Consider the following 18,492-nt stretch of genomic DNA (forward strand, 5'->3'; position numbering starts at 1 on the left):
GGGATGCACTGGTAGGTGAAAAATGCGAAGTGCGGGACAGCGGACACCGCTCAGTGAGGAGACTGTAACTCCAGATAAAACACTGCCTAATCTGTATCAATGGTTACCTCTGGGGAATGGGACTGGGGGGCAAGAGATTCCCACCTTCAAATTTATAGATCTGTTCTTTTGGATTTTTTTTTTTTTAACTCTTCAAAGAAGTGTAATAAACATGCAGAAAGGTACACAGGTCATTTGTGCAAAGCTCAGTGAATTTCTACAGAGTGAACACACCTATGTAATCAACACATGTCAAGATATAGACCTTTCCAGCTCTGGCTTGTATGGCTCAGTGGATTGAGCACCGGCCTGCAAACCAAAGGGTTGCTGGTTTGATTCCCAGCCAGAGCACATCCCTGGGGTGTGGGCCAGGTCCCCAGCTCGGGGTGTGTGAGAGGCAACTATACACTGATGTTTCTCTCCCTCTCTTTCTTCCGTCCCCTCTCTCTAAAAATAAATAAAATCTTAAAAAAAAAAAAAAAGATATAGACCTTTTCAGTCTCCCACCCCACTTTCATCCCCTCTCAACGCCCCACCCCCACCCCCACTATTCTGGTTCCAACACCACTGATTACTTTGGCCAGTTTTTGAACTTCATATAATTGGAATCATGCATTATAATCAACACACAAAAATCTGTTGTATTTCTAAACAATAGCAAGAAGTAATCTCAAGAGGAAATTTAGAAAATAATTCCATTTACAATAGCATCAAAAAGAATAAAATAATTAGGAATAAATTTAGTCAAGGAAGTAAAAGACTTATATACTGAAAACGAAAAAACACTGCTCAAAGAAACTAAGACCAAAATAAATGGAAAGACATCCTTATGTTAATGGTTTCGAAGACAACATTGTTAACACGACAATAACTACCTTAAGTGTTGACAGAGCCAACACACTCCTTGTCAGAAACCCAATGGGTTTTTGGCAGAAATAAAAAATTCCAACCTCAACCTCACATAAAATTGTTCTGAATAGCCAGAGCAATCCTGAAAAGGAAGCACAAAGTGGGAGAACTCCCATTTCCACATTTCAAAACTTACCACAAAGCTACAGTAATCAAAACAGTATAGTACCGGCATAGGGACACATATAGACCAATAGACTAGAACAGAAAGTTCAGAACTAGACTGTCACATAGATGGTCAAAGTTTTCTTTCAGCAAGAATGCCAACACCATTCGGTGGTGGATAGATTTATGCCTAATCATACTAATAATCACTTGAACCTAAATTAGTGAACACCTAATTATATGACAGATTTGTTAGACTGGATAAAAACAAACAAGATCCAACTATATAGTTCCCCCAAGAAATACATTTTAAATTAATTAAAACTGAAAATGTTTGTATTTAAGTGTTTATATTAAAAAACCAGGGTTTAACATCAGTGGCTTAAGTGTCCACCATAGGAAGCTAGGAACAGAAGAGCAAATTAAACCCCAAGTAAACAGAAGGAGAGAAATAATACAGGTAGGAATGAAAAGAAATGATATAAGAAAATGACCAAAATTTAAAAAATTTAGTTTTAAAAAGTTTATTCTTTGAAAAGTCAGTAAAACTGATAAACTTCTCAATAGATTTTATCATAAAAATAAATGAGAAAATCACTAACTTTGAGAATTAAAAAAGGGACATCCCTGTATTTCCTAAAGAAATAAAAAAAAACATTATGAACTATATTATGCCAATAAATTTGTGGATTTAGTCGAAATGGCCAAATTCCTTGCAAAACACAAATTACCAAATTTGGCACATGAAGAAACAGGATATCTGAATAGCACTATAACTATTACAGCAATCGTCGTCGTCGGCGGCAGCCGTCCGTCTCGAGAGACGATGGTGTAGCTTCTTAAGAGTCTATCTGCACCGCCGAGAATGGCTGTGCAGTCCAACTCGGGAGTGACATGGTATCTGTCTCCTCCCGTGTTGAATCGACATCTTGTGATGACGCTGGAGTGTCCTCTCCAGTGAAGCTGAAGCTACAGAGCCTGGGCAGGGTGATATGGAGGGTCTGCTGTTGCCCATGCAGCAGACCCCCCCTCTCTTCGCAGCTGAAGGGTCCAAGGGAAAGACGGAGTCAATACAGCTTGGGTTCAGGTGCGCCGCAGGAGTTGCCGGTGTTGACTACAATGTCAAACCGCCTTAGGGACTCCGGCTCCGGATTTTCTGTCGGGGTTTACTCCCTTAGCCTTTCCCCTGAAGAGGTATGCCGCAAGGCAGCGGAGGTTTTTTGGAGTCAGAGTTTTCCTTCTCTGATGTGCCCTGACTGGAAGATCGAACCAGCGACACTTAGCTCGCAGGCCGACGCTCAATCCACTGAGCCAAACCAGCCAGGGTAATGTGTGACAATGTAAATAAAAGTTAATGCCACTGAACTTTAATTATTAAAATGATTAAAACAATAAAAATGTTATATATATTTTACACAATAAAAAAGGTGAATAAAAAATAAAGGAAAAATTAGATTGAATTTTTTGTGGTAATATCAAGCTAGTAGAATGATAGCCTCACATTCTACTTCATGTTAGAGACTACATTAGAATACACTTCCTGCACTTAAGACTTCTCAGGGAGTGATAGTCATTAGGGAAGGACAAGTTTTATGAAGTTAAGTTATTCTCAAAAAGGCTGAGGCTGTACGTAAATTTCTTAAAAACACAAAAGGAGTTTTATGCTGCACAGTGTAAAAGAATGTTTGGTTGAACAACATACAGATGAGAATACAGGACCATTCAACTAGGGTAGGGAGACTAAGAATCAAGGAGAGACAATAAAGAAATCTGTTAAGTGAATTGACCCTAAACAGCCTCAGAGTTCCAAATAGACCTGCTTTGTAAACTAAAACTACAGCGAACCTTTGAGGAATATAGTGAAGAAATAAAATGGAGCCACTATAGTTAAGCTACAAAATTACTAAAATCAAGTAGGTGAAGGGATGAAGAAACAATTCTTTTCTTGAATTACAGCAATCAGTTCATAAGTAAAAACTAGTCCACAAAGAAAAGGTAAGAGCCAGATAACTTCATAAGTAAATTCATTTTTTAAATTATGTTTTATTGATTATGTTGTTACAGTAGTTCCAGTTTTCTTCCCCTTTGCTCCCCTCTGCCCAGTACCCCCCTTCCCTCCAGCAATCCCACCCCCCGCTTAGTTCATGTCCAAGGATCATGCATATAAGTTCTTTGGCTTCACCCTTTCCTATATTATTCTTCACTCCCCCCTGTCTATTTTGTACCAACTCATTATCCTTCTTAGTCCCTGCACCATTTCCCCATTTCTCCCCCTCCCCCCTCCCAGCTGATAACCCTCCAAATGATCCCCATACCTAGGATTCTGTTTCTATTCTGGTTTGCTTAGTTGGATTTTGTTTTTATTTTTTTTTTAGATTCAGTTGTTAATAGTTGTGAGTTTGTTGTCACATAGGTGAATTCGATTAAACATTTCAGGAAGATGTAATATCAGTCTTATATAAACCCAGAACAGAAAGGAAGAAAGAGTGCTTAGTGGCTGATTTTCCAAGGCCAGAATTACTCTGAAATCAAAATTAGACAAAAGCATTACAATAAAAGTACGACTTACATCCATCATGAACATAGATACAAAAATCTTTAAGAAAATATTAACAAATCAACTACAGCAACATATAAAAAGGACAATACCTCTTGACCAACTGGGATTTTTTCCAGATCACAGGTAGATTTAACCACAATAAATCTATCAGTGAAATTCACCACATTAATAGAATTTTGGAGAGAAATAATTTCATCTCAATAAATGAAGAAAATAATTTGATACAATTTAACAATAGTTCACAATAAAAATTCTTGGCAAACTAGAAATGGAATGAAAGTTTTTCAACTTAATAAAGGCTTCTTCAGCCCTGGCTGGTGTGGCTCAGTGGATAGAGCACCAGCCCGCAAATCAAGGGGTTGCTGGTTCGGTTCCCAGTCAGGGTACATGCCTGGGTTGTGGGCCAGGTCCCCAATTGGGGACGTGTGAGAGGCAACCACACATTGATGTTTCTCTCCCTCTCTTTCTCCCTCCCTTCCCCTCTCTCTAAAAATAAATAAATAAATAAATAAATAAATAAATAAATAAATAAAATCTTTAAAAAATAAAAACAAAAATAAAGGCATCTACAAAGACTGTACTAACATTTTGCTTAATGATGAAAGACTGAACCATCTCCTTCTAGGATAAAGAACAGGATAAGGACGTCTGCTGTCACCACTGTTATTCATTATTGTAATGGAGATCCTGGCCAGGGCAATAAGGCAAGAAAAAGGAAATAAAAGGCAATAGATTGGAAACAAAGAAGTAAATTTCTCTTTAGTTGTGAATGACATGATTTTGTATACAGAAAATTCTAAATATTCTAGAAGAAGAAAGTACTAGCCCTAATAAGTGGTTTTAACAAGGTTGCAAGATACAAGGTCAACACAAGGAATTAGATGTTTATCTAGATACTACCACAAACTATTGGAACATAACACTTAAAAAATATCATTTATGATAGCATCACAAAATATAAAATACTTATACAGGAAGCTAACTGAATTTGTGCAGGATGTGGGCACTGAAAACTAGAAAACTTTGAGTGAATTTAATGAGAAACAAAATAAGTAGAGAGATAAATCACATTCATGAATTGGAAGGCTCATATTGTTAAGATGTCAGTTTTCCTTAAATTTACCTATAGATTCAATGCCATCCCATTCAAAATCCCAGTGATCTGTTTTGGTAGAAATTGACAAGCTGATCCTCAAATTCCCATGTGAATGCAAAGGACCAAGAATGGTCAAGACAACGTTGAAAAATAACAAAGTTGCAAAGCTAACTGTATCTGATTTCAAAAGTTATTATACAGTCATGGTAATAAAACTGTATATTAGGCCCTGGCTGCTGTGGCTCAATGGATTGAGCGTCGGCCTGTGAACCAAGTGTCGCTGGTTCGATTCCCAGCCAGGGCACATAACTAGGTTGCATGTCAGGTCCCCAGTTGGGGGTGTGAGTGAGAGGCAACCACACAGTGATGTTTCTCGCCTTCTCTTTCTCCTTTCCCCCTCTCTAAAAATAAATAAACAAACAAATAAATAAATTATTTTTAAAAAATTTAAAGAAAAAACACTATATGTTATTGGCATACAGACAAATAGACAATGGTACAGAATAAAAGGTCCGGAAATAAACCCAAACAAAATCCCAGCAAACTCATCTTGTAGTAAATGACAAGCTGATTCAAAAATTTATGTAGAGCTCCTCCCACCCCCCAACACCCCCTTACTTCACCCCAGCCCCCTACCCCACCCCCCTACCCAGCTGCCCTCATTGCGTGCTGCCTGTTCGCCATGCTTGTTCCTGTCTAAGATGGTGTCCCCGGGGACAGCACAGGCCCAGAGGACACTTCGTCAAGACGTGGCGCTCCGGCCCTGGCTCCTGGCGGCCGGGTCGCAGGCAGTTCGGTCAGTGAACACCCCCCCAGAGGATGGCAGAACCAGCAGGAATACCAGAGTAAGAAACTGACAGCTGACAATGGAGTGGAAATTCAGAGACTCTTTGTAGTGGCCGCTGCAGGGCTGCTAAGAAACTAAGTGCAAAAGAAATTGTTTTTAAAAGCCCAGATCTTAGCTAGAGGAAGAGGAAAAGCTACCTTCAGTAGTGGTTGGAAAGGAGGCGTTCATTTAACAAAGACCCTAAATTTGTGGGACACTTGGCTAAACAGATGACTGGGTATAATCCAGCAGCAAAGCAAACTCCAAAAGGCGGTGTGAAAGCGAACAGCGTGGCGGTTGCTGCAGCCTTGGACATTTCCAGGGAAACCTACTTTGTGGTTCCGAGACCCGTCCTGTAATGGCCCTGCCCCCGTGGGCCGCCCCCAGGGGGGCGTGGACATTGAAGAGGTGGCAGCTTCAAATCCAGAGCTTATTTTTAAGGAGCAAATTGACATTATGGACAGGTTAAAGGACAGCCCAGATCAGCAGATGGCAGAAAATCTAGGCCTCCTTGGGCCTTTGAAAAACCAGGCTGCGGATCAGATTAAGAAGCTGTCTAATCTCTTCCTGAAAATTGATGCCACTCAGGTGGAAGCGAATCCTTTTGATGAAACTACAGAAGAACAAGTTGTCTGTTCAGATGCCAGGATAAACTTGGACGACGACACAGAATTCCCACAGAAGGACATCTTTGCTATGGACGGCAGATCAGAAAAGGAGCCCGTTGAAAATGAAGCTGCCAGATATGATCTAAAATACATAGGACTGGATGGGAATGTTGCCTGCTTTGCAGATGGTGCTGGACTCGCCATGGCTCCTTGTGATAACGTTTTCCTGAACGGCGGGAAGCCTGCCACTTCTTGGATCTTGGTGGTGGTGGCGTAAAGGATGCTCAAGAATATCAAGCCTTCACATTACTCACATCTGATCCTAAGGCTGAAGCCATCCTCGTCACTGTTTTTGGTGGAACGGTCAACTGTGCCACTATTGCCAATGGGATCACCAAAGCCTGCCGGGAGCTGGAACTTAAGGTGCCCCTGGTGGTCCGGCTGCAGGAACCAATGTCCATGAGGCCCAGAACATTCTCAATAACAGCAGGCTCCTCGTTCCCTCAGCTGTTGACCTGGAGGACGTGGCCCAGAAGGCTGTGGCCATCGTGGCTAAGAAATGATGCTTCCGTTCTGATCTGTTGGAGGAAGAAGTCCATTTTGCCATAAAAAGGAATGGTTCTCTCTTCACTGTGAAGGAAATGGCTGTCTCATTGGGGAAAAACACAGGGCGGGGAGGAGCAAAAATCACTGTATGAAAAGTCTTAAATCTGTATCTTCTTGAACCAGGTATCTAGGCAGCCTAACTAATCTGATTTTGCTTACTGTCAATTAAAGTAATGCCCTGTGTTCTCCTACTTTTCTGTCACCCCTGAGCCTGTTCAATAGGCATCATGCTGTTGGCTTTGGAGAGCAGTCCTTGTGGCCAACAGGCCCTCATTCATTGACATTTAATCCTGTATAATAAAAAAAATCATAACCATAAAAAACTCAGACAAGACTACATTTAACAGGCTAGCTATAAAAAAGATGCAGCTAAGACAGTCAAACAAATAGCTGTTGCCCTGGCTGGTGTGGCTCAGTGAGTGAGCGCTGGCCTATGAACCAAAAGGTCATGTGTTCGATTCCCAGTCAGGGCACATGCTTGGGTTGCGGGCCAGGCCCCACGTTGGGGATATGTGAGAGGCAACCAATCGATGTTTCTCTTCCTGTCTTTCTCAATCCCTTCTCCTCTCTCTGAAAATAAATAAATAAAATCTTTTTAAAAAATTAAAAAATATAGCTGTTACATAGTTTTTCCAAGTTTTTAATTCCAGCACATGTTTGGAAAAACCATGAATATTCCAAAGTATATTTCACAATGGATGGTCCACACTTCCACATGACATTCCATGCATGTCTTCTACCATTTGCCTTACTATTGAATATAGTCCTCACCCCACACGAAAAATAAGGCCAGAAGCTTTACTTGGATTTTTGAGTGGGCAATATTATTTTAATGTGAAAACTAAAGAGAGCTGATTCTAATGGAAATCTCCTTAATTAAGACATTCCAAGGTGAGATAGCACTGAAATTACGCTGTGAGTGCCTGTATCTTCTCTCACCCTGCTCTCCCAACCCCCCAGGATCTACCAGCTGGGAAAATGTAATTAAGAGAACGTGGCTTTTTGACACAAGATCTGGTCAAGATGCAGCATAAGCGGACGTGGCTCCCCTCTTCGCAAAACCATGTCAAAATTACAGCTCAAATACAGAACAACCATCAGCCAGAACCATCAGAAATCGAGTTGAGGAGAAGTCTGACAACTACAGAATTAAAGAAATTCCATCCATCGAGACCGGTAGGAGGGGCCCAGATGAGGAACCGGCTGGTCCCTCACCCACATGAGGTGGATACAAATTCGGGAGGGATATCTCAGGAGCGAGGGGTCCCAGCCCCACACAGGCCCCCACCTCCCCACCAGCCCAGGGTTCCAGTGCCAGGAGGATAAGTCCCCACACCTTCTGGCTGCAAAAACCAGGGGGGACTGAGGCGGTGGAAGAAACTTCTGGAGCCCCAAGCAGTTCCTCCTAAAGAACACACACGCTGACTCACCTACTCAGACTCACTCCCTCTGAGCTCCAGCACTGGGGTAGCAGCTGGAAAGGCACCAGTGACATACAGGAAGGAACTGGGGAGTCTGACATCAAGGTGAGCAGAGGCCATTGTCCCTTTTCTAAACCCTTCCCCCACAGAACTGGTAAATTGACTCCATCAATCTGGCTAACACTATTTGATCCACTCTGGAGATCTCCAGAGACTCCACCCCACCCAACTTATGGGCCCACTCAAGCTGCTTTTCCATATGAATGGCTGGTATTGGCTCAGGTTTCACAACATCATAAATCCTCCTGAACAAGCAACAGCTGGCCTCAGGGAGCTCCAGGCCCGGCACTAGCAGCAGCCAGCCTAGATTCACAGCCTGGCTTCACCTGGGAATCTCCAAGCCCAGCACAGGTAGCAGCCACCTCAGATTGCTGTATAGCTCAGGCAGGGTGGCCCCCGGGCAAAACACAGGTGGGGGCTGACCTGGGCCTGCAGCACCACCCGGGAAACCCCAGGGCCAGTGCACCCAAGGGATAGCTACAGACCACATCAGAGCACCAACCCCCTGCCCCTGCACAGATGATCCTCCACGGAGGGCAGAGGTCGGTGGTAAGTGGTCACAGCCAGTCCCTGCAGCTGACTGGCCTGGGTAGGTCCCTCCCATTGATCTGCCAACAGCAACCAAGACTCAACTACAAGAGGAGGGTGTACTGCCCTGGCTGCTGTAGCTCAGTGGATTGAGCATCGACCTGTGAACCAAGTATCACTAGTTTGATTCTCAGTCAGGGCACATGCCTGGTTTGCATGCCAGATCCCCAGTTGGGGGCTCATGAGAGGCAACCACACATTGATGTTTCACTCCTTCTCTTTCTCCTTTCCCCTCTCTCTAAAAACAAATTAATAAAATAATTAAAATAAAAAATAAAGAGGAGGGTGTACTCAGCCCACATGAAGGGCGCACCTTGAGTACCCAGCTTGGGTGATAGGGGAGGCGGTGCCACTGGACTCTGCAGGACACCTACTACATTAGGCCACACTGCCAAAACATGAGGCCACACTACCAAAACATGGAGTCAAAGCAGCTCTACCCAATACACAGAAACAAACACAGGGAGGCTGCCAAATTGAGGAGGAAAATAAATATGGCCCAAATGAAACAACAGAATGAAACCCCAGAAAAAGAACTAAGTGAAACGGAGATAGCCAACCTTTCAGATGTAGGGTTCAAAACATTGGTGATCAGGATGCTCAGAGAACTCAGTGAGTATGGCCACAAAATAAAGGGAGAAGTGAAGGTTATACAAAGTGAAATAAAGAAAAATACAGAGAGAACCAACAGTGATGGGAGAAAAGCTGGGATTCAAATCAACAGTTTGGAACAAAAGGGAGAAATAAACATTCACCTAGAATAGAAAGAAGAAACAAGAATTGAAAAAACCAAGGAGAAGATTAGGAACCTCTGGGACAACTTTAACTATACCAACGTCTGAATCATAGGGGTTACAGAAGAAGAGGAAGAGCAAGAAATTGAAAAGTTATTTGAAAAAAATAAAGAAAGAAGACTTCCCTAATTTTGTGAAGGAAATAGACATACAAGTCCAGGAAGCACAGAGAGTTCCAAACAAGTTGGACCCAAATAGGACCACACCAAGACACATCATAATTAAAATGCCAAAGATTAAAGATAAAGAGAGAATCTTAAAAGTAGCAAGAGAAAGAGTTACCTACAAAGGAATTCCCATAAGACTATCAGCTGATTTCTCAAAAGAAACTTTACAGGGAAGAATGGGCTGGCAAGCCCTGGCTGGTGTGTCTCAGTGGATTGAGCACTGGCCTGTGAATCAAAGGGTCACTGGTTTGATTCCCAGTTCAGGGCACATGCCTGGGTTGAGGGCCAGGTCCCCAGTTCGGGGTGTGAGGGGCAACCAACTAATGTTTCTCTTCCTCCTTTTCTTCCTCCCTTCCCCTTTCTCTAAAAATAAGTAAATAAATAAAAATTTAAAAAAGAAGGGACTGGCAAGAATTATTCAAAGTGATAAAAAGCAAAGACCCACAACCAAGATTACTCTATCCAGCAAAGCTATCATTTAGAATGGAAGGGCAGATCAAGTGCTTCCCAGACAAGCTAAAGCTAATGGAATTCAGCATCACCAAGCCATTATTATATGAAATGTTAAAGGGACTTATTTAAGAAAAAGAAGATCAAAACTATGATTATTAAAATTACAACAAACTCACACCTATCAACAACTAAATCTAAAAAAACAAAAACAAAAACAAACTAAGCAAACAACCAGAACAGAAACAGAATACTAGGTATAGGGATCATTTGGAGGGTTATCAGCTGGTAGGGGGAAGGGGGAGAAATGGGGAAATGGTGCAGGGACTAAGAAGCATAATTGGTAGGAATGAAATAGACAGGGGGACATTAAGAATAGCACAGGAAATGGTGAAGCCAAAGAACTTATATGCATGACCCATGAACATGAACTAAGGTGGGGGGCATTGCTGGAGGGGAGGGGGTACCAGGAGGAGGGGGCCAAAGGGAAAAAATTTGGGACAACTGTAACAACATACTCAATAAAATATACTTTCAAAAAAAAAGAAAAAAGAATGTGGCTTTTTTTTATAATGTCCATTTTGGGGGAGGAGGGTGAATTAGGTTTATGACGATATTTTGGTAACTTTTTATTTGTACACAAATTTAAATAAAAATCCTGTTTGGAAGCTCTAAAAAAAAAGTTTATGTAGAAATTCAAACTTTGAATATCGAAGACACCGGGGTTTAGTACCTGATTTTAAGACTTTCTATAAAGCTACAGTGTGGTATTCATGTATATATCACACAAACAGCATAGAGGGCCCTGAAAATAGACCCTCGGGGTCCTGGCCCGGTAGCTCAGTTGGTTAGAGCATTGTCCCCATACGCCAACGTTGCAGTTTGGTCTGTGGTCATAGCACATACAACAAGCAATGAATGAATGCATAAATAAGTGGAACAAGAAATCTCCCCCCCCCAAATAAATAAATAAAAGACCCTCAGTTGCTTTTCTATAAATATGTCTGTACCTCTACAGGAGAAAAAAAGGTAGTCTTTTTAATAAATGGTGCTGGGAACAACTGGATATTTGCATAAACCAAACAGAACCTAACACACAATACAAAATTGATTTCAAAATAAGTGATGGGTTTAAAGGTAAAGGATAAAACTGTAAAAACTCCTAGAAAAATAAACACTGGAGAAAATCTTCACAAACGTGGGGTCGTCGTCGGCAGCTGTCCGTCTCGAGAGACGATGGTGTAGCTTCTTAAGAGTCTATCTGCACCGCCGAGAATGGCTGTGCAGTCCGACTCGGGAGTGACACGGTATCTGTCTCCTCCCGTGTTGAATCGACATCTTGCGATGACGCTGGAGTGTCCTCTCCAGCGAAGCTGAAGCTACAGAGCCTGGGCAGGGTGATATGGAGGGTCTGCTGTTGCCCATGCAGCAGACCCCCCTCTCTTCGCAGCTGAAGGGTCCAAGGGAAAGACGGAGTCAATACAGCTTGGCTTCAGGTGCGCCGCAGGAGTTGCCGGTGTTGACTACAATGTCAAACCGCCTTAGGGACTCCGGCTCCGGATTTTCTGTCGGGGTTTACTCCCTTAGCCTTTCCCCTGAGGAGGTATGCCGCAAGGCAGCGGAGGTAAACGTGGGGTAGGCAAAGATATTTTAAGACAAGACACAAGAAGCACTAATCATTAAAGAAAAAAAGATAAATCGGACTTCATCACAACTTAAAATGTCTGTGCTTCAAAAAAATGTAACTAGGAAAATGACAATGTAAGCCAAGCACAGGGAAAACAGTTGCCATATGTATTTCTGCCAAAGAGGCTGAATTCAGGATGTATAAGTCAGCTTTACAACTCAGTAACGTATCTTCAAAAGCATCCAGCATAGGTTGCCAGAACTAAAAAGGGAAGTAGACGAACCACAATTACAGTTGAGCATTTTAACACACTTCATGAATAACTGACAGAAGAGCAAACAATAAAAATAAAAATCAGAAAGACTATACCTCTGAACAATACAACTACCCAACTTGAACTAACTGAGGAGACAAAAAACAGCACATTCAACGACAGCAGAATGTACATTCTTTTCACGTGTATAGGACCCTTTAAGGTATCCTCTAGTTTCCCGTTTCACATGTAAGAAGCTTGGAAGATGTAAAAATCTGGACAGACTGAAACATTCAGCAGTCCAGAATGCTTAAGAGAAGTGAGGGCACAGGGCAAAATCACGCCCCCAAGAATGGAGAGACTGACAGGTGACTAGGTACAGAGAATAAGGTCACTGGAGCAAAAATGAAGACGCAGAAATTGCTGAGGCCTTGGCTGAGTAGCTCACTGGCTTAGAGCATCATCCCCATATGCCAAAGTTGCATGTTCAATCCCTACTCAGGGTGCATGTACAAGAAACAACCAATGGACACATAAATAAGTGGAACAACAAATCGATGTTTTTTCTCTCTCTCAGTTCAATAAAAATAAAATAAAAACTTAAAAAACAAATAAAAAGAAACTACTGCAGAACCCATGTCAGGGTAGGCAAACCAGAACTGTTCGTGATAAGTTGCTGGAAGCTCTGTGTGAACAACTCTGAGTTAAAAACACCAGGAGGACACAATCATAGGAGGACCCCCTACCCCGACAATTTGGTGAGATTTACCTCCAGGAGCTCAAGCGGGTCCTCACAGTAAATAGTAAAGAAATCCCCTTGTGCTTCTTGTTTTTTAAAAAACTTTTATTTATTTATTTTTAGAGAGAGGGGAAGGGAGGGAGGAAGAGGGAGAGAAACATCAATGTGTGGTTGCCTCTCGGGCACCCCAAATTGGGGACCTGGCCTGCAACCCAGGCACGTGCCCTGGCTGGGAATTGAACTGGAGGCCTTTGGGTCACAGGCCAGCACTCAATCCACTGAGGCACACCAGCCAGAGCAGGAAAAGGACCATTTTGAAATCCTCAAGAGCCTCACCTGCTGGAGTACTATTGTTACCGAATGGGGTCTGGGCCAGAGCGGGTCTGCCTTGGGCCAGCTGGTAGGTGTGGGTTCCTGACTCGGTGCAGGAAAGATTTCATGACACAAGTCCAAGTGACTTTGAGAGTATGTTTATTAAAGCTGGGGACAGTGAAACAAGGAAGGGCCTAGGACAGCAGAAGCAACAGGGGAGAGAAAATCAGAGAAAAAGGAGGCCTTGGAGACAGGTTCAGGGGGTTGGCTTGGGACAAGCTGCCGCTGCCCGCTGCTCCCCTGGTTGCAAGTCTCGTGGGGACCCTTGGAGCTTAGGAGAAAGACAGCAGGGATGCAGGTGTGGGCGTACTTTATCAAAAGCACACCATGGACCCTTTTTCTTGAGGCTTTTTATCTTTCTTCGGCTAAAGGAATCCTATGGGAGTTCTAACGGGAGGGTCTTAATGGAATATTTATTAGTTTTCTAGGTGCGTCCTTCAATAAGTTGGTTTATCAAAATGTGCATATAGAGGTGTCGGTGTTATTCTCTGGTTAGTTTTATTTTCAAAGAACGTTATTGAAGAGGGACCAGGACCGAGGCTGGTCTGTCCCGGGATGGTCTGGAATGTGCAAACCATTCACTCCCAAGTGGCCTTGGTTAGGATGATAAAACCCTGTGGTTCATTAGCTGGCTGTAAATTGCTCACATTGTTTGGCCTTGTTTAATTATTTTGTCTCAGTTTACCTTATTCCACTGGTCAAGGAATTTTCTTAGCTGCTTAGTGTCCTGCCCCATTATCAGCTTAAGTGACCTGAGGAAGGGAAATCAATACCCAACAACTCCAGACCACTCTAGTCATCCTGTCCCCCAATTAATGTCACACACCAAACTGCAGATACAGGCAGCTCAGAGAACACCAGGCAAAATAAATGCCCCTCCCCAAAGACCAAGGTATATCATTTTCAAATTACATAAATGCAAAGAGAAAGGGAAAACCCTGAAAAAAGCTAGAGAAAGGGGGAAAATCCCATCTTACTCACAGAGAAACAAAGATGAAAATTGTATCTGATTTCTCTTTGGAAACCATGCAGGCAAGGAGAGGGGAGTCAAATACTTAAACTGTTGAGAAAGAGAAAACGACCTGCCAAATTATCCTTCAGGAATGAAAGGGAAATAAAGACTTTCTCAGACAAACAAAAATCGAGGGAACTTGTCGCCAGTAGATCTGCTTATATTAGTTTTCAAACAGAGCAGACTTCAAAGCAAGGCAGGTTATCAGAGAAAAATAAGGACATTCCATATGGGCCATTTACCAAAATTACCATATTCTGGGCCATTAATGAAGCCTTTAAAAAATTTCAAGGGATGAAAATTATCCTCCAATCACTTTTGAATTAAATTGGAGGACCACGGGAGTCAGATAAGTAGAATATCTTACTTGGAAAGTAAGCCACATACTTCTAAATAATCCATGAGCCAAAGAAGGAATAAAGATGAAAATAACAAATCTTTTTAACTGAAGAACAGTAAAAATGTAAGACAGCAAAATTGTAGATGCTGTAAACATTAAGTTTAGAGGGAAATGTATAGCTTTAATGCATAGATTAGAAAAGTTAAAATTTTAAACAAACATCTAAGCAGAAAAAGAACAAATTAAAGATAAAGTAGAAAATAAAATAATACAGGTAAAGACAGGAGTCAGTGAAAGAGAAAACAAGCATACAACGTAGAAATCAACAAACCGATCCCTGACGGGTGTAGCTCAGCTGGTTGGGCATCCTCTCGCAAAGCAAAAGGTCTCCCAGTTCATTCCGGTCAAGGCGTGCGCTTGGGCTTCGGGTTCGGTGCCTGGTTGGGTCACATAGGAGGCAACCAATCAATGTTTCTCTCCCTCCCTTTCTCCCTCCCTTCCCCTCTAAAAATAAATAAATACATCTTGCAGCCATCAAAGCGATCAAAACGAAATTCAATCCCTTTGTGAATTCTGACAGGAGCAAGAACCATAAAAGGCATTTCAATGCACGTTCCCACATTCGCAGGAAGCACAATGTTTGACCCAAGCCCACCCAAAAGAGTGATGAAGTTCAGGTTGTGCGAAGACATTATAAAGGGCAGCAAATTGGCAAAGTAGTCCAAGTTTACAGGAAGAAATGGGTCATCTACACTGAACGAGTGCAATGGGAGAAAGCGAATGGTACAAGTGTTCATGTGGGCATTCACCCCAGCAAGATGTTTATCGCCAGACTGAAACTGCGCTAAGACCACAAAAAGATCCTCGAACGTAAAGCCCAATCTTGCCAAGAAGAAAAGGGCAAATACAGGGAAGAAAAATTGAGAAAATGCAGGAATAAAGTAATCTTATATACAACTTTCATTAAAAACTTTAAATAAGCCCTGGCTGGTGGATTGAGTGCTGGCCTGCAAACCTAAAGGTCACCGGTTCAGTTCCCAGTCAGGGCACATGCCCGGGTTAGGGGCAACCAATCGACGTGTCTCTAACACATCGATGTTTCTCTCCCTCTCTTTCTCCCTCCCCTCTTCTCTCTCTAAAAATAAATAAATAAGTAATTTGAAAATCTTGAAATGAAAAAATAAATAAAATATTTTAAAAATTAAAATGCCAAAAGTTGTTTAATTAAAATATCAACATAATCAACAAAATCTCTATCAAGACCAAAGGGAAAAAAAAGAGAAAATAAATTACTAGCATCAGGAATCAAAAGGAGACGTCACTATAGATCCTATAGGCATGAAAAGGGCAACAGAAGGATATAATGACTCACTTCCTTTCAGTACATTTGAAAACTTGGATGAAATGGATAAATTCTTTGAAAAATAAAACTTACCATAAGTGACCTAAGAAGAAATAGAAAATATGAGTAGTCCTATATCGATCACAAAATTTTAACGCATAATCTAAAACTTCCAGAAAAATCTTCCAAACACTTAAGGAAGGAATACCAATCTCACAGAAACTCTTCTAGGGAATAGAGAAAACAAGACAGGCTTTGGTGGTGGTTTTGTACTTTGTCAGCTGGCCGGGCTGGACCTCCGTTTCTTAGAATCCCCTTTTGTGTATGGTTCTGGGTTAGAGTTGGCCAAAAGAGACAACTTGCATAAAAATTCAGAGGAAGAAGTGAAGCATGCTCACTGTCCTTGGGTGGTAGTTTTAGTCAGACGTATGTAGAGGTGCCAGCGGGTTTCAGCTTGCTCTTGCTCTCCCCTCCAGCGAGAGACAGACAGAGATGCAAAAGCACAGGACCTTGTTTCCACCTCACTCTCTATTAATTTCTTCTCCACTTTTTGCTCTGCTACTGACCAGTAGGGAACCCAGATGCAGAGGCCACCGCCTCCCATAGACTTCCTCACCAGCTGTCCACTCTGGCAGCTGGATATACCGACTTTCCACATTTTCCTGAAAGCTCTTCCTTCAACTCCCTTTTCTGGACCCTCTTTTCTCATGGTCCTATGCCTCTGTTTGTTTGTTTTTTTGTTGTTGTTGTTATTTTTTAAGATTTTATTTATTTATTTTTAGAGAGAGAGAAAGGGAAGAAGAAGAAGAGAGAAACATTGATAGGTTGCTTCTCCTACACACCCTGACCAGAAATCGAACCAGTGATCTTTTGCTTTGCAGTAAGACATCCAAGCAACTGAGCTACACCTGTCAGGGCAAGATTTTTATTTTTTTAATTCTCACCTGAAGACGCGTTCATTGATCTTAGAGAGAGAATAAGGGGGGAAGAAAGGGAATAAAAAAATCAATGTGAGAGAGGAGCATGGAGTGGTTGCCTCCCATACGTGCCCAGCTGGAGATGGAAGTGGGCAACCTAGTTATGTACCCCAACCGGAAGTGGACCCCACAACCTTCCAGTGCAGGGGATGACGCTCCAACTATCTGAACCACCTGGCCAGGGCCAGTCGTGTAAGAGCTTATTCCTGTACTAAATCCCTTGCTCCAGAGAGATCATGGTGTATTTAAATTTCAAAGTATTCTTGCCCCAACACTGAATGTCACAGAGCACAAAGAAAAGATGAGAAGCGGGTGCAGGTTAAAGAGGACTAAAGAAACATGACAGCTAAATGCAACATGTTTTCTGGGTTGAAAACACATGGCTAAAAAACACATTACTGTGACAACTGGAAAATTTTTGCACATTGATTGTGTATTAAAAACAGTATATCAATGATAAATTTCCTCAGTTTCATCACTGCATTGCTGTTATTAGGATGTCTTTCTTCTTAGGAATTACCTGCTAAAGAATTTAGGGGGTAAAGGGTCATGATGTCTCAACTTACTTTCAAACGACCCACTTATCACCATCATCATCACATAAGCATAAGAAGAGATCAAAGCAAACTAAGCAAATATTAATGGGCAGTGAATCTAGGTGATGAGTATATAGATATTTGTCTTATAACTGCTATGGGTTTAAAAATCTTCAAAAGAGATAATTAAAAATTGTCTCACCTGTTCCAGAGATATGGGCTTCCTTTCTGTTCTCTGAAGGTATCAAACTTGACCCCAAGACGAGGTCTTCTTAGCCCTGATTGCTCTAACTATGGAGGTGGGTCTTGAAGGTATGGTAATATTCCTGAAAGGGGCATTGCTAGGTAAGAGAGTAAACGCTTATGTTGTTTCGTTAGTTAGCTATTGTCAAATTTCTTCCCACAGAGGCGGTACCGCTTTGCGTGCTCGCCAGCAATGCATGTGTTTTCCAGCTTAAGCTACTTCAGAGTCACTTGACTTGGCATTATTCTTATTAGGAGTGAAATTGAGCTTCTTTTCATATAGTTAGGGAGTGTTCATATTTGTTTCTTTGTGAACTTTCTGTTCATTTCTCTTTTAAACGTATTTTATTTGTTTATTTTTAGATAGAGTTAAAGGAGGGAGAAAGAGACGGAGAGGAACGTCTATGTGGGAGAGAAACACTGACTGCCTCTCGCACGCCCCCAACCGGGGACCTGGCCCCAGTGCAGGCACATGCCCTGACCGGGAATAGAACCGGTGACCCCTCGGTTGGAAGGTCAGCGCTCAATTCACTGAGCCACAGCGGCCAGGGAATCATTTCTTTTGCACATCTTAAAAATTAGGCTTTTGTCTTTTTCTTATATATTAAGGAGGTAAACATTTTGTGTGTATTGTAAGTTGTAAATATTTCCTCTGAGATTGTCACATTTTTACTTTGCTTATGGAATAATATCTTCTTAAATACTTTCTAAATATGCTTAAGTAGTTTTATTAATAAATTTTATTTTATGGCTCCCTGATTTTCCCCACCTTTTTATCATAAAAATTTCGAACATACAGAATAGCTCAAAGACGTCTACAAT

The 18,492-nt window shown here is 41.9% G+C and overlaps 1 pseudogene; it reads left to right on the forward strand.

Moving 5' to 3' along the window:
* The first annotated feature begins 5,410 nt into the window (after positions 1 to 5,410).
* On the forward strand, positions 5,411 to 6,706 carry LOC149995008 (succinate--CoA ligase [GDP-forming] subunit beta, mitochondrial pseudogene; annotated as a pseudogene).
* The last annotated feature ends 11,786 nt before the right edge of the window (positions 6,707 to 18,492 follow it).

The sequence above is a fragment of the Furipterus horrens genome, unplaced genomic scaffold (assembly GCF_987537825.1).
Source record: "Furipterus horrens unplaced genomic scaffold, mFurHor1.1.pri manual_scaffold_13, whole genome shotgun sequence".
Taxonomy (NCBI): Eukaryota; Metazoa; Chordata; class Mammalia; order Chiroptera; family Furipteridae; genus Furipterus; species Furipterus horrens.